This window comes from Apium graveolens, chromosome 11 (genome assembly GCF_009905375.1).
Source record: "Apium graveolens cultivar Ventura chromosome 11, ASM990537v1, whole genome shotgun sequence".
Classification (NCBI taxonomy): Eukaryota; Viridiplantae; Streptophyta; class Magnoliopsida; order Apiales; family Apiaceae; genus Apium; species Apium graveolens.
In genome coordinates this window covers 44,763,835-44,780,121 of record NC_133657.1, presented here as the reverse complement: position 1 = coordinate 44,780,121, position 16,287 = coordinate 44,763,835, and the positions used below count along the sequence as shown (strand labels likewise).

General features: G+C 34.5%; 1 non-coding gene across 1 annotated transcript; it reads left to right on the top strand.

Moving 5' to 3' along the window:
* The first annotated feature begins 182 nt into the window (after positions 1-182).
* On the top strand, positions 183-289 carry LOC141699339 (small nucleolar RNA R71). The gene has a single exon (XR_012565808.1). It is a non-coding gene; the product is annotated as a small nucleolar RNA R71 (small nucleolar RNA).
* The last annotated feature ends 15,998 nt before the right edge of the window (positions 290-16,287 follow it).

Sequence of the window (16,287 nt, the reverse complement as noted above, 5' to 3'; positions counted from 1 at the left end):
CCTTTCCTTGCAACATTCTTTGCGTAGGATTCTGGTATTCATTGGTTGCCATTAGCACAATCAACTCATAAGCTTCATTGTAGCTTTTAGCCCATAAGGTTCCACCAGATGCTGCATCAAGCATAGGTCTAAAATGTGCACCTAGACCATTGTAGAAACAGTTTATGATCATCCAATCAGGCATGCCGTGGTGTGGGCACTTCCTTAGCATCTCCTTATAACGATCCCAAACCTCACATAGAGATTCACCAGTTTATTGAGCAAACTGAGTAAGAGCATTCCTGATTGCAGCAGTCTTCGCCATAGGAAAGAATTTAGTGAGAAACTTTTGAGTAAGATCCTCCCATTTAGTGATAGACCCTGGTGGTAGAGAATGTAACCAACACTTTGCTTTGTCCCTCAAAGCGAATGGGAATAGTCGCAGCTTAATGGCATCTTCAGATACATCGTTGAACTTGAAAGTGTCACAGATCTCGATGAAATCCATGATGTGCATGTTTGGATCTTCAGTAGGATTACCCCCAAACTGAACTGAGTTCTGTATCATCTGAATCGTGCTCGACTTTATCTCAAAAGTGTTAGCCTTAATGGCTGTCCTGGTGATGCTTGACTGAATGTCATTGATCTTAGGCTTAGAATAGTCCATCAAAGCCTTATAATTATCTGCTTGCTCCTTCATCTCTAATAAAGGCGGTTCTTCAAATTTCTCTTCTTCAGCTACTTTCTCTTCTTCCTCAAAATATTCCCTACGTTCAACTACTACTTCTTCCTCGTCTTTTTCTAGAATTCTCCTATGAACTCGTGAACGCGTTTGCATAAACGATCGCTAGATTACCTGAAATACAACAAGAAAGAAAAAGTGTATAAGTAACAATATCCGAGTCAATGAACTTTAACGATCACTGATGACAAACACATAAACTAAAAGTTAACACTGCAGTCCCCAGCAGCGATGCCAAAAACTTGTTAGGGCAAAATATGTGACGCCCTCCAAACCCGGGTCAGAAGTTTGGGGTCCACAACATATACATAAAAATATAAACCTGTATATAAAATATTATTTGTAATGACCCTACTTAAATTAACCACGGATCGCAACAGGTTAAAGTATGAAAAGAAGCCACAACCTTAACTTTTATTACAACGTACCAAATCCCAACTAATTTAATTTACAACTGATATGAAATTATTCTTACAACCTTACTATCTCACTATTGCATTAAGCTCATGCTAGCTCGATCAATCATAATCTGGAATCCTAGCTCGAACATTGAACTGGGAAACCTCGCTATCAACCGTATCCTTCTTAACTGTAGAATACATAAAAAGATTCGGAAGAGTGAGCTAACTAGCTCAGCAAGTCATATTATCAATAACTGAGGTTAAACAATAATAAACGTGGTGATTTAAAGGAATCAAGTTTCTTGTTAAACAACCAATAGAATTGGATATTCATTTTAAGTTTTTAAAACCAAGGTTAGGCTGCTGATCAGTCACGCACTAACCCCGAGCAGAGCACACAGCACTGCTCTAACTACTGGATCCAAGGCACACATTGGCCTAACTTGACCATCGATATGGTCTGACCACGAATCTAGTCCATACAAAGGAAACTATCCAATTCTAAAGCATTACAATATAATAAACAAGAGAGTTCAATAAACCGGATCATAATCAATAACAATAAAACACTTGTATAAGAGCACAATAAAAATTCATGGTTACCGAAAGGGTATGTCAAAGTACATAAAATAAGTGGCCTCCAGCCGGTAGGATAATCGGGTATTAGATGAATAGTGTTTGTACAAGGTTTTAGTACTTTGATATCACAAGGTATGGGTGAGTATGAATGTTTCTGTATGTTTAAATAATTTTGTTCCAGTGTTTGGTATATGATGGTTATATATTTAGGGAGTATTTATGTGGTTTAATATCTGGTAAATCAATAAGAAATGGTTTACAAAGAATAAGGCTTGCGGCTCAAAGATCAAATGATGTGGCTCAGGTTCAAGGCTGAAGGATTCAAAGTATTTACAGTATAAAACAGGGCTATTTGGGTATTAACAGTATGTCACAAGAGAATTTTAAAAACATTTGCATTATATCTCGAGAAAGGTTTAGGAATACTTGCCTTATCATAATCGATTTCAACTTCACTTGTACTTGTCTAATGACTCCATCCAATCATCACTCGTCTACTTTTCTTATGCCTCGCTTCTATCCTCTGATTACTTGCTGTATTTTCTACATGTCAATTCTATTTTCTGATCACCTGCTTCCCTTTCTTACGCCTTGCTTACTCTGCTAGGCATTATAAATATCTATCAATATTTAGCTCATACGATTCTATTTGACATACACTTCTATCTACCCTTCGTTTCACCCAAATCCGATTAACGGATTGAAAGTTATGCTATAAACAAGTAATCACGGAATATATAGACCGACAGTCAACCAACAAGTCACATATAACACATAGCACGTCACATAATCAATGACATATCATTTATAAAGAAGTCTCGGGTCATGAATAGGCTTTCGGTTACTTAAAATGATTTTTAAAACATTTTTCAAAATTAAAACGGGTCGTTGGATCAATTTTGGAGTAATAAACAGGGTTCGGTTGGCCAATTCTGGCTTCAAAACAATTTTATAATAATTATCGAGCCTTGAAAATAATTTAGAATAATATTTTAAAGCTCGAAACTATTTTTTAGAATTTTTAAATCATTTTTAAATAATTAAATCTAATTAAATAATTAATTAAAATTAATTAATAACTAATTAAATTAATTAATCAATTAATATTTAAATTAATTGACTAATTAAATAATTATTTATCAACTAAAATTAATTAACTAAATAATTTGGATTTATTTTTGAATTAAAATAAATTTATCAGAATTTAAAATAATGAATTTTTGAAACTTAAAATAATTAAAAACAATTTCTGAAATTAATATAAAAAGGAAATACAGTTTTTGAGAATAATAAAACAGTAATACAATTTTTGAAAGTTTTTAAAAGTAGGATACTATTTCTGCAGAATAGGGAAACTTCAGGGGTCAAATTGTAATTTGCCCCTGTCGTCTTCCCCGTTCAAACTCCGGTGGCCGGCCGCCATTAACGGCGGTCAACAAGCTTTCCGGCGTACTGAAACACCGCCCAGAATCACACCAAATTGACAGGGATTGCTCGTTACGTTGCCAGGAACTCAAATATATTCTCAAATCAGTCAACCATTCAGCCAATCGTCGGAAAAACGAACGGGAAAATCCCGCCGCCGCCTGGGTTCGTTTTCCGGCGAAATTCGAACTACGCAATCCAGAGATCGTCAGTTAACAAGCTACACATGAATCAATTTGTTTTTCCACGATCTACTCAATGATGTAATCAATTTCAGCTTTCAATCCCAAACAAAGAAACGCCTAAATCTAATTAAGAACATTCAAACTACTAAAAACCCTAGTTCATCAATTCGAGAATCAAACCCTAATTTGAACATGTTATTGAACTCCAAATTTGAAGTATAATATACCAAAATGATCAAGAAAACAAGCTCTACAACATACAATCATCAAATCATTCAAACAACCATCCGTACAAAAATTCATAATTTAAATAGCAAGAAATTCGAATATAAATAATTAAATAGAAAATCACCTGATGTTTCTGGGTTGAAATTGATGGAAGATTTGGATTCTAGGTTTCAGTAGCTTCGTTTTGAGTATATGTACGCCACAATCGGATATCGATAACGCCTCCGAATTTGTGTTTGATTACGAAGAACAAAATAAAATTATAGTATTTTCTCTGTAAAAATTCTGTAAATACTATTTGCAAATGATTTCCGGTACAAAATAAAATACGGTAAATGCTATTTATAATTACGGGAAATTAGTATCCCGTTGGATCATTCCAGATATAAAATGGTACGTTTATTTATAAAAACTGATCCAAACGGTACCGGTTTTCGAGATAATTATCCAAACCAGTACAATTTGTACTGCAGTCTTGGTCTCAGCACCTGGTTACACGTATTACGAAGTGATAATTGTTATAGTTTAATAAAAAAGCTCCCGTTTATCAAAAATACGAGTTTAATTGATTTACCGAAACGAATATTGTATCGAAAATATTGCGCCGGGACCCGCGCAGGACGAACCGTATGCCGGATCGAAAAAGTCAAAACATGGAAAATGCTCAGAATATTACAATTAGGTTAGGAAGGAGTTCTCGGAAGAGTTTCGGGTTCTAAAAACGTAAAAACGGGTAACGGTGGTTGGTTCCCGTTTTTATAAAATAGATTTTAAATACCCGGAAAAAGATTTTATAAAATCCATATGATTCCTATAAATTCATAAATCAACATAAAAATAATTAGGAAGATATGACAATTATCTATATTTTATTTTGAGCATATAAAAATTGAAATACTCAATTAATAATATTTTTAAACATCCAAACATATTTAACACTTAACAATTAATTCACAGGATAGATACTGAATACATATAATAATTATCTATTAGTAAAAATAGTTGCACGATATATCCCGGATATTACATCCTTCCCCCCTTAAAAGGATTCTGTCCTCAGAATCTCCTAAGAAAATAAATGAGGGTACTTTTCCTTTATATTACTTTCTAACTCCCAGGTTGACTCTTCAACCTTTGGGTTTCTCCACAATATTTTCACTAATTTTATCACTTTATTTCTCAATACCTTATCTCTTTCCTTTAGAATCTCTATCGGATTCTCTACATATGACAAATCTACCCGAAGCTCTATCGGCTCATATTATATTACATGCCTGAAGTCTAAATTACATTTCTTAAGCATTGATACGTGAAAAACATTGTGAATGTGCTCCATGTGCGGAGGTAACGTCACCTCGTAAGCTACTTTGCCAATACGTTTTAGAATCTCAAAAGGTCCGACATATCTTGGGCTCAACTTTCCTTTCTTTCCAAATCTCACTAATTTTGTTCATGGTGGTAGTTTCAGTAATACCAAGCTTCCTTCTTCGAATTCCATATCTTTCCTTGATTAATCTGCATATTTTCTTTGACGATCTTGTGCTGCTATCACTCTTTTCTGGATAATGTTAACAGTTTCCTTTGTCTGCTGTACTAATTTAAGTCCAAGTATTTTGCGTTCACCTACATCATCTCAATACACTGGAGATCTGCGTTTGCGTCCATAAAGGATTTTGTAGGGTGGCGTCCCAATTCTAGCGTGATAACTGTTGTTGTAAGCAAATTCTACTAGAGGTAAATGCTTGTTCCAACTTCCTTTGAAATCAATAGCACAACCATGTAACATGTCTTCGATTGTCTGGATCGTTCGTTCACTCTGGCCGTCCGCCTGCGGATGGTAAGCCGTACTCATATTCAGTTCCGTTTCCAAATATTCTTGAAAATTCTTCCAAAATCTTAAATTAAATCCTGGATCTCTATCGGAGACGATGGACACAGGAATTTCATGATGAACTACGATTTCTGTTAAGTACATATGAACTGACTTGTCCAGGGAAAATCTTCCATTTATAGACAGAAAATGGGCTGACTTGGTAAATCTATCCATTATAATCCAAATGGTATCATGATTAGCTTTTGTGCTTGGTAACCCAATTATGAAATCCATGCTGACATGCTCTCACTTCCACTCTGGAACCTCCAATGGCTGTAGCAATCCACTTGATCTCTGATATTCTACTTTAACTTTTTGACATAAATAACATCTGCTAATTCATTCCGTAATTTCCCTTTTTTATATCTGGCAACCAATAATTTTCCTTTAATTCTCTATACATCTTGGTACTCCCTGAATAGATTGAATACCTTGAATTATGAGCATTCTGTAAAATTTCATTCTTCAATTTCGTCACTGGTGGAATCCAAATTCTAGAAGAAAACCTAAGAATACCTTGATCATCCTTTTTGCGTGCACAATTCTTTATCTACCAAATGATTTATATCCTAATCCATTACCTCTTCTTGACACTTCCGTATCTTTTCTAACAACTCCGACTGGAAAGTCACTATACATTCTTACTCCTTTTGGATCATGAACCCTGACTCCCAATTTCAACTTTTAGAATTTTATAGATAATTCTTCTGGTATAATCTCTATGTTCATTCTATCTTCTTTTTACTCATCTCTTGCCACTACATTTGCTATTTTCTCAGGAGTTCATACTTCAAACTTTTATGGTCCGTATATATCTCACATCTTTCTCTATACTTATATTATTTCCCAATCTTTCAAAATGAATATTATTGTTGCTTTTAATTCCCAGTTATGAGTAGGGTACTTCTGCTTATAAGGTTTCGGTTGTCTGGATGCAAATACAATAACTTTATTGTTTTGCATCAACACACATTCTATTCCCTTACGAGAAATATCACTATAGACTACAAATCTCCCTAATACTCTCAAAGTGATAAAATAGGTGTTGTAACCATTCTTTCATTTCACTCCGCAAAACTTTTTTCACCCTTCTCCATTTCATATAACCTTCTTGCTTTTCCTGGTTAGCTTCATCCCAACATATTGCAACTTTCAAGAAATCTTGCACAGATTTCTGATAGCAACTGGCCCATGATAAAACTTCTTACTTTTGTTGGTGCTTCTGTTTTTTTTTATTATTCATACTATCTTTATATTTTTCTGCTGAATCCCCTTTTTGTCTCCTCCTTACTGACTGTCTATACTAAGAATTATACTTCCTGCCATTAAAGTTTTTCACCTGGTAAACTTTTTATACCGCTTCTTTCTTCTTTGACTTCTAAGCTATCATTATATAGGTTGCATGGTTCTTCTTAATTAACACAAGTATATCTTATCCAAATTCCTCCTTCAATATTCTACTCATCCAATTTAAATATCAATGGTATCTCAGTTCGCCTAACTAACATTTCTAGGATTTTATAACAACAATATTGAGTTCTGAAAATTATCTTTGGATATGTCCATAAGTTCAATCTTCACTTGGTAATATACCCAATCTTAAATCAATCTTCTAAAAATACCTTGCTTCGTTCATTTAATTAAACAAATCATTGGTTGGAGGTAACAGATATCTGCTCTTGAGAGTAAACTTATTGAGCTTTTGCTAACACATAATCTCACACTTCCATCTTTCTTATTAACACATCGTGCCGGTGCACTTTAGGAGGTACGCTAGGTCCAGTTACTGTTTCTTTTAATTATCTCCTGCGTTTGCTCTGGTAACTCCTTTATTTTATTTGGTGCCATTCTGTGCGGGGCTTTGGACACTGACTTCATTTCAGGTGATAAATCAATCATAAACGCATTTTCTTTATCTAAAGGGAATATTGGTAACTCATCTGAAAACATATCTTGAGACTGTAAAATCTTCAAGTTCGGTTTGCTCCTGATTCTTATTTATAATCGCCATAACACGTATATTTTGGTCACTGCAATCCTAAATCATTCTTAACAAGTTCTTTACTTTCCTTTGTCCTTTAAACTTCTTCATGTTCTCATTTGGCGTCTTCAAAACTATCTTCCAGCACGACGGTCTACCTGGGCATCACACTTGAATAGTTAATCCACTCCTTAGAATAATGTCAAATCCTCTTATCTCAAATGATATCAATTCTTTGCAACTTATTGCCAGAAATATCGATTCCGTCATTGATACTTACTTATTCAATAACTGTATATTCTTAACTTGCTAGTACTTTAGTCATAAACTTATTGATTCGACAAGATACTTCATCTGATTAATAAAACCTTGAGAGATATACGATCAAGTTGCTCCCACATCTTTTAATACTTTAACGCATAAGGTATCTGCAATAATCTTCCACGTTATCACATTCATATTCTAAATAACATCTTTCTCAGGAAAATCGCAATTTCTCGTTCTCGGAGATGTATTCCTTATTGAAGTAGATTTCCTTGACTCATAATGCATTCCTAGCTAGGGCCAGTGAATTGCAATTCTCACCTTACGCCCTTGTTTCCTTTCCATGCATGAGAGGTAGATGAGACTTTGCCCGCTGAGTGTATAATACGTTGACTTTTGTTTGAAAAGCTCTCGTAAGGAACAACAGTATAACGAAAGAACTAGAAGGATTCACAATTTTAATAAACTTGGAGTTGAAGAGAAAGAAGAAGTAATGATTTGAATATGAATGAGACAACAACATCGGTACTTAAGATGGACAGTCTTTCATACCGTATGGCATACAGCACATGATTAGGTGGCGTCCCACCCGACTCTTCGTCATTCCGATAAAGTGTCTCATCGTAACACTGTTTGTCCCAATCAGAAAGCAAAACTTGAGGGGAACAATTAAATTTGAAAGGAATGCAAAATCCTCCATTTTGATGTCACCAGAAAGAATTTATTAAGAAAAGGAGTTCATACATTTTTAGGAATTAAAAAGGAATATACGCTGTAATGTTGGGGACAAGAATGATACCATTGGTCACCATCCATATTTCACTTGTATTCATCTTTCGAGATTGCTCGATCATTTCCCAATTGTATCACATAACAACCTTAGTAGTATAGTAAAATTTCTTCGCAACTAAGCATTATGGTAGATTCTTACTTGTTAAGGCTCGCGTCTGTAACGTCACACCTACACGTATAATACTTTAACAATTCGATCATAATGGCGTTCTTATCAGATAACCTTGAGTTTCCTCTTTTTAATTTGGAATAACCATAAATCATTCAACATAATGATCATTTTATTAATAATATTCTTCCTTTAGAAAAGTCTGGAAATTTTCCCAATCTTCTTCGGTCATGCTCAGGCTTCCATTTAATCAATAAATTCTTCGAACTCTGATAATCCCAGTAATTGGATGAATAGTTACTCGTACGCTGGTTCTGTTGTTAATCCTATCAGACCATACTTGCACCCACTTCTTCATAATCACAGGTTACCTCGTTCTCCGAATTAACAATACTGAGTCTGAAACAACATCCTTCTAGATAATCCGGGTATTTTAACAAACAAGAAACTCAAGTAATAACTTGACAACCAAGGTTTAAAACTTATTTTATTCAAAAAGGCTTTTAAAAATTTTGCGAGGAAAAATCTTTTTCGAAAACTTGTTAAAAATTTTGAAAATTTTGAAAATCACACCTCTGGTTGTCCTCACTATATGAGTTGGTTGTTGTCCTTCTTATGACCAAATACCAAGTTAAAGAACGATCACTCAAAGGTCTATTCACTTTCATTTATCTCTTTTCCTTTATTGGGGTCTATTACTTTCCGTAATCAATGAAAACTTCTGCTATCGTTGCACGTTATCTATTCGCAGCTTCACATTAAGGCTCCCATACCGGTAGTACTCTCGTTAACCACTTTGTAATCAATAAGGGAAACAGACTATCCAATAGTCAACAAATCAGCTAATGTCACATCATCTTGTTAAAATATATATCATATCATTACAATACCATTAATTTCAAGAAATCTTCATATCCCTAATCTCCTCTAACTCTCTCTCTTCAACACTTATCTACTCTATTCCACAAACTAGTCATGAGTGGCCTAATTACTAATAGCTTCTGGTAACCTGATAACAGCCATCCTCCAGAACACTTGAATCTTCTTTCTAAACTCCTTCTCACCTTAATTTATATCTCAATACTCACCGTTTACTGCCGCTATTGCGTCCCTTCTCGTAAACGCTGTTGTTTCATTGGAAAGGTTTTTAAACTAAAGATGTAGAATATGGTGTATAATAAACAGAAAAGATACATTCATAGTTGAATGTTCAAAAGAACAAGAATAAGCAAATGAAGGTTCTTGAATAGGTAGTCTCATATCGAGAGATGATAGAATAGCGTTGAATAACTTGGAGAGGCGTAACTGTCATAACAGAAGGTAATACCGCTAATACTGATGGAAGATCAAGGCGCAAATTGAACCTGAGAGAAGATGACGATCCTTAAACGGAAGGTTCCAAATGATCAGTTGATGCAGGGAAATCAGGATCTGCCATTGCCGTTGCCCGGATATCACGTCGATAGTCAAGAATCCCGAATCGCAACACGAACCGTGCCGGAGACCTACTCTACAGTCGCACTCAACCTCACGATGTCCTATTTTTTTTTTCTATTTCCTATTCCTAATCCTAACCCTCTACCCAATCCCGACAATCTTGGCTTGTTTCAGTGACTTATAACCTGTAGCTCTGATACCAACCTGTGACGCCCTCCAAACCCGGGTCAGAAGTTTGGGGTCCACAACACATACACAAAAATATAAACCTGTATATAAAATATTATTTGTAATGACCCTACTTAAATTAACCACGGATCGCAACAGGTTAAAGTATGAAAACAAGCCACAACCTTAACTTTTATTACAATGTACCAAATCCCAACTAATTTAATTTATAACTGATATGAAATTATTCTTACAACCTTACTATCTCACTATTGCATTAAGCTCCTGCTAGCTCGATCAATCATAATCTGGAATACTAGCTCGAACATTGAACTGGGAAACCTCGCTATCAACCGTATCCTTCTTAACTGTAGAATACATAAAAAGATTCGCAAGAGTGAGCTCACTAGCTCAGCAAGTCATATTATCAATAACTGAGGTTAAACTATAATAAACGAGGTGATTTAAAGGAATCAAGTTTCTTGTTAAACAACCAATAGAATTGGATATTCATTTTAAGTTTTTAAAACCAAGGTTAGGCTGCTGATCAGTCACGCAGTAACCCCGAGCAGAGTACACAGCACTGCTCTAACTACTGGATCCAAGGCACACATTGGCCTAACTTGACCATCGATATGGTCTGACCACGAATCTGGTCCATACAAAGAAAACTATCCAATTCTAAAGCATTACAATATAATAAACAAGAGAGTTCAATAAACCGGATCATAATCAATAACAATAAAACACTTGTATAAGAGCATAATAAAAATTCATGGTTATCGAAAGGGTATGTCAAAGTACATAAAAGAAGTGGCCTCCAGCTGGTAGGATAATCGGGTATTAGATGAATAGTGTTTGTACAAGGTTTTAGTACTTTGATATCACAAGGTATGGGTGAGTATGAATGTTTCTGTATGTTTAAATAATTTTGTTCCAGTGTTTGGTATATAATGGTTATATATTTAGGGAGTAGTATCGTATTTATGTGGTTTACTATCTGGTAAATCAATAAGAAATGGTTTACAAAGAATAAGGCTTGCGGCTCAAAGATCAAATGATGTGGCTCAGGTTCAAGGCTGAAGGATTCAAAGTATTTACAGTATAAAACAGGGCTATTTGGGTATTAACAGTATGTCACAAGAGAATTTTAAAAACATTTGCATTATATCTCGAGAAAGGTTTAGGAATACTTGCCTTATCATAATCGATTTCAACTTCACTTGTACTTGTCTAATGACTCCATTCAATCATCACTCGTCTGCTTTTCTTATGCCTCGCTTCTATCATCTGATTACTTGCTGTATTTTCTACATGTCAATTCTATTTTCTGATCACCTGCTTCCCTTTCTTACGCCTTGCTTACTCTGCTAGGCATTATAAATATCTATCAATATTTAGCTCATACGATTCTATTTGACATACACTTCTATCTACCCTTCGTTTCACCCAAATCCGATTAACGGATTGAAAGTTATGCTATAAACAAGTAATCACCGAATATATAAACCGACAGTCAACCAACAAGTTACATATAACACATAGCACGTCACATAATCAATGACATATCATTTATAAAGAAGTCCCGGGTCATGAATAGGCTTTCGGTTACTTAAAATGATTTTTAAAACATTTTTCGGAATTAAAACGGGTCGTTGGATCAATTTTGGAGTAATAAACAGGGTTCGGTTGGCCAATTCTGGCTTCAAAACAATTTTATAATAATTATCTAGCCTTGAAAATAATTTAGAATAATATTTTAAAGCTCGAAACTATTTTTCAGAATTTTTAAATCATTTTTAAATAATTAAATCTAATTAAATAAATAATTAAAATTAATTAATAACTAATTAAATTAATTAATCAATTAATATTTAAATTAATTGACTAATTAAATAATTATTTATCAACTAAAATTAATTAACTAAATAATTTGGATTTATTTTTGAATTAAAATAAATTTTTCAGAATTTAAAATAATGAATTTTTGAAATTTAAAATAATTAAAAACAATTTCTGAAATTAATATAAAAAGGAAATACAGTTTTTGAGAATAATAAAACAGTAATACAATTTTTGAAAGTTTTTAAAAGTAGGATACTATTTCTGCAGAACAGGGAAACTTCAGGGGTCAAATTGTAATTTTCCCCTGTCGTCTTCCCCGTTCAAACTCCGGTGGCCGGCCGCCATTAACGGCGACCACCAAGCTTTCCGGCGTACTGAAACACCGCCCAGAATCACACCAAATTGACAGGGATTGCTCGTTACGTTGCCAGGAACTCAAATATATTCTCAAATCAGTCAACCATTCAGCCAATCGTCGGAAAAACGAACGGGAAAATCCCGCCGCCGCCTGGGTTCGTTTTTCGGCAAAATTTGAACTACGCAATCCAGAGATCGTCAGTTAACAAGCTACACATGAATCAATTTGTTTTTCCACGATCTACTCAATGATGTAATCAATTTCAGCTTTCAATCCCAAACAAAGAAACGCCTAAATCTAATTAAAAACATTCAAACTACTAAAAACCCTAGTTCATCAATTCGAGAATCAAACCCTAATTTGAACATGTTATTGAACTCCAAATTCGAAGTATAATATACCAAAATGATCAGGAAAACAAGCTCTACAACATACAATCATCAAATCATTCAAACAACCATCCGTACAAAAATTCATAATTTAAATAGCAAGAAATTCGAATAAAAATAATTAAATAGAAAATCACCTGATGTTTCTGGGTTGAAATTGATGGAAGATTTTGATTCTAGGTTTCAGTAGCTTCGTTTTGAGTATATGTACGCCACAATCGGATATCGATAATGCCTCCGAATTTGTGTTTGATTACGAAGAACAAAATAGAATTATAGTATTTTCTCTGTAAAAATTCTGTAAATACTGTTTGCAAATGATTTCCGGTACAAAATAAAATAAGGTAGATGCTATTTATAATTACGGGAAATTAGTATCCCGTTGGATCATTCCAGATATAAAATGGTACGTTTATTTATAAAAACTGATCCAAACGGTACCGGTTTTCGAGATAATTATCCAAACCAGTACAATTTGTACTGCGGTCTTGGTCTCAGCGCCTGGTTACACGTATTACGAAGTGATAATTGTTATAGTTTAATAAAAAAGCTCCCGTTTATCGAAAATACGAGTTTAATTGATTTACCGAAACGAATATTGTATCGAAAATATTGCGCCGGGACCCGCGCAGGACGAACCGTATGCCGGATCGAAAAAGTCAAAACATGGAAAATGCTCAGAATATTACAATTAGGTTAGGAAGGAGTTCTCGGAAGAGTTTCGAGTTCTAAAAACGTAAAAATGGGTAACGGTGGTTGGTTCCCGTTTTTATAAAATAGATTTTAAATACCCGGAAAAAGATTTTATAAAATCCATATGATTCCTATAAATTCATAAATCAACATAAAAATAATTAGGAAGATATGACAATTATCTATATTTTATTTTGAGCATATAAAAATTGAAATACTCAATTAATAATATTTTTAAACATCCAAACACATTTAACACTTAACAATTAATTCACAGGATAGATACTGAATACATATAATAATTATCTTTTAGCAAAAATAGTTGCACGATATATCCCGGATATTACAAAATATGCACTAATAATTCACGCAAGTATAGGCATTCGCAAGTAATATAGAATCTTTTCTAATTCATTCCCGCAGAGATTAAATTGGTTAACTTATGTAATTTATGCACCGATGATATGGTTATTATCCAATGCTAAGACGATAACAAATTTGGGTTGTTTATACTACGAATTATGCTAATGATTATACAAAGAGAATAAATATTGTTGTGAATTATATGAGACAAACATGAGATTCTAACTTCATTAAATACTTCATTCAATAGCCTTATTGTTCTTAACCTTAGCATGCAATGGTGATGACACTAATTAGATAACACGAAACTGATAATCGCCAACTTTCGTTGCATGAAGAACATACTAACAGACATCCACAAAAGAGATAGAAGCTGAATAGACACCAATTATATTGAGACCCTACATGTCTGTAGAATTTGACAACATAAAGGTTTAAAGCACAAGTTATCTATCATGATTACATAGGGCAAGTAAGATGGTTAAAATTACCTACGAATCATGCGTACCAATAACACATGAACCTATGCTAGCATGGCAAGTTCTAAATCCTTAAATTCACTGTCGCTTCATTAAGAATTAGCACGCTATCTTACAAGTTTGCGACCCTTATAAGACGAATAAGTACAACCAATACTAGGTTATCATACAATCACCACACACTAAGGCACACAAAAAATTTAACTAAAGAAATCCATAAATAAATCCGCTAGAACCCCACGATAATGATTAGCCCATAATCGGACTCATCATCAACGTCGGTTCTGATGAAAGCATGGTATAATAAATGTAGTCTTTATAATGAATGAATAAACCAAGTACGAAACAAGAGTAAGGTTTACAAATAAGAAAACTAGCATCCAAGTTACAACTTAGAACAAAGATTCACAAGTAAAAACAAGATCTTCTATGTCATCATTGAATCCATGCTAAAACGGTCTTCTTACGGCTCTCCTTGCGCTCTGGTACGTCCCTCTATTAAAAATGACCTTATTTGAATATATATAGCAGCTCTAAACAATCTGGAAGTCTTCCCTTTTAGAATCAAAGTAGATACAGGATTCTTCAAAAATGACCCGGCGCGGCCGCGCGCTATCACAGCGCGGGCACGCTGCCTTCCTGGAATCATGGCGCGGCCGCGCGCTATCACAGCGCGGGAGCACTGTCCTTCTGGGAAAAAATCAGATTTCATCTTTTACCTGCTGCTTCGATTTGGCTTTCCACGAGCTTTTATTCCAACACCACCTCGACACCAAATTAGCACCAAAACAATGCTAATTCACCTGATTACCTAGATAATGCCTGAAATGCAAAAACACTAGAAAACACATTAAAACGCTTAACAACTTGAGTACAAATGCATCAATTCGAAGCTTACTAGAGCATAATAAAATGTCATAAATGCCACTCAACAGTTACGTACTATTTCTCAATGATCAGAAGAAGCTCGGGATCTGGTTAAGTTAGGATGTCATCAGTATTTGATGTGTCATCAGGATTTGACACATCATCAACATTTGTATGTCATCAGTATCTAGAGGCAGTCAGCTTAGAAGATTTGTTTTATTCCTTGGTTTTGGGAATAAATATCTCTTACGTCTGAGTTATAGGACCTTATCAATTAAGTTGAAGATATGTATCAGTTTCGGTTAGTTTTTGATAATCCATATCATAGATTGATTAGCAGCAGCTATGTATTATATTAACATAGTTCAGCTCTCAAGAACATCAGTATTTCTTGAGAGAGTTTGTAACTATTTTTATCAGAAATATAAAGAACTGTTATATTTTTATTACTTGTTTAAAACATTTATACAATTATATCCAACCCCCATTAAAACAATTGTATCTTTACTGGACAACAATTGGAATCAGAGCGGAAGGATAATTTACTATCAGAATCGATCTAAACATGTCTCTAAACAAGTATGAAAGTATTAAAATCCCCATTCTGAAGAAGGCTGAATATCCTACATAGAAGGTGGAGATGCTCATGCACTTGGAAACTACAGATCCAGACTATCTCGATGTAATCAATGATGGACCTTACAAGCCAACAAAATTGGTACCTGCAACTCCTACTGTTGATGAACATCTCCAGCTGAAGGAGAAGAGTGAATGGACACTAGAAGAGAAAGTCATTGTACTGAAAGATGCAAAGGTAAGAAACATTTTGCATAACAGTCTTGATTTTGTGATGTCAAACGGGGTTATAGCCTACAAGAATGCCAGAGAAATCTAGGATGCTCTTGAGACTCAATGCCAAGGAACCACAGCCATCAAGAAGAACATAAGGGTTGTTTATTTCAAGAATATAAACATTTCGAGTCAAAGACTAATGAGAGTCTCACAGACATCTATGATAGGTTTCTTACTCTGCTCAATGACTTATCTTTGGTGGAAAAGGTGTATGATCTTGAAGATTCAAACACCAAGTTTCTGAGAGATTTGAGTGAGGAATGGGAGACACAAACCTC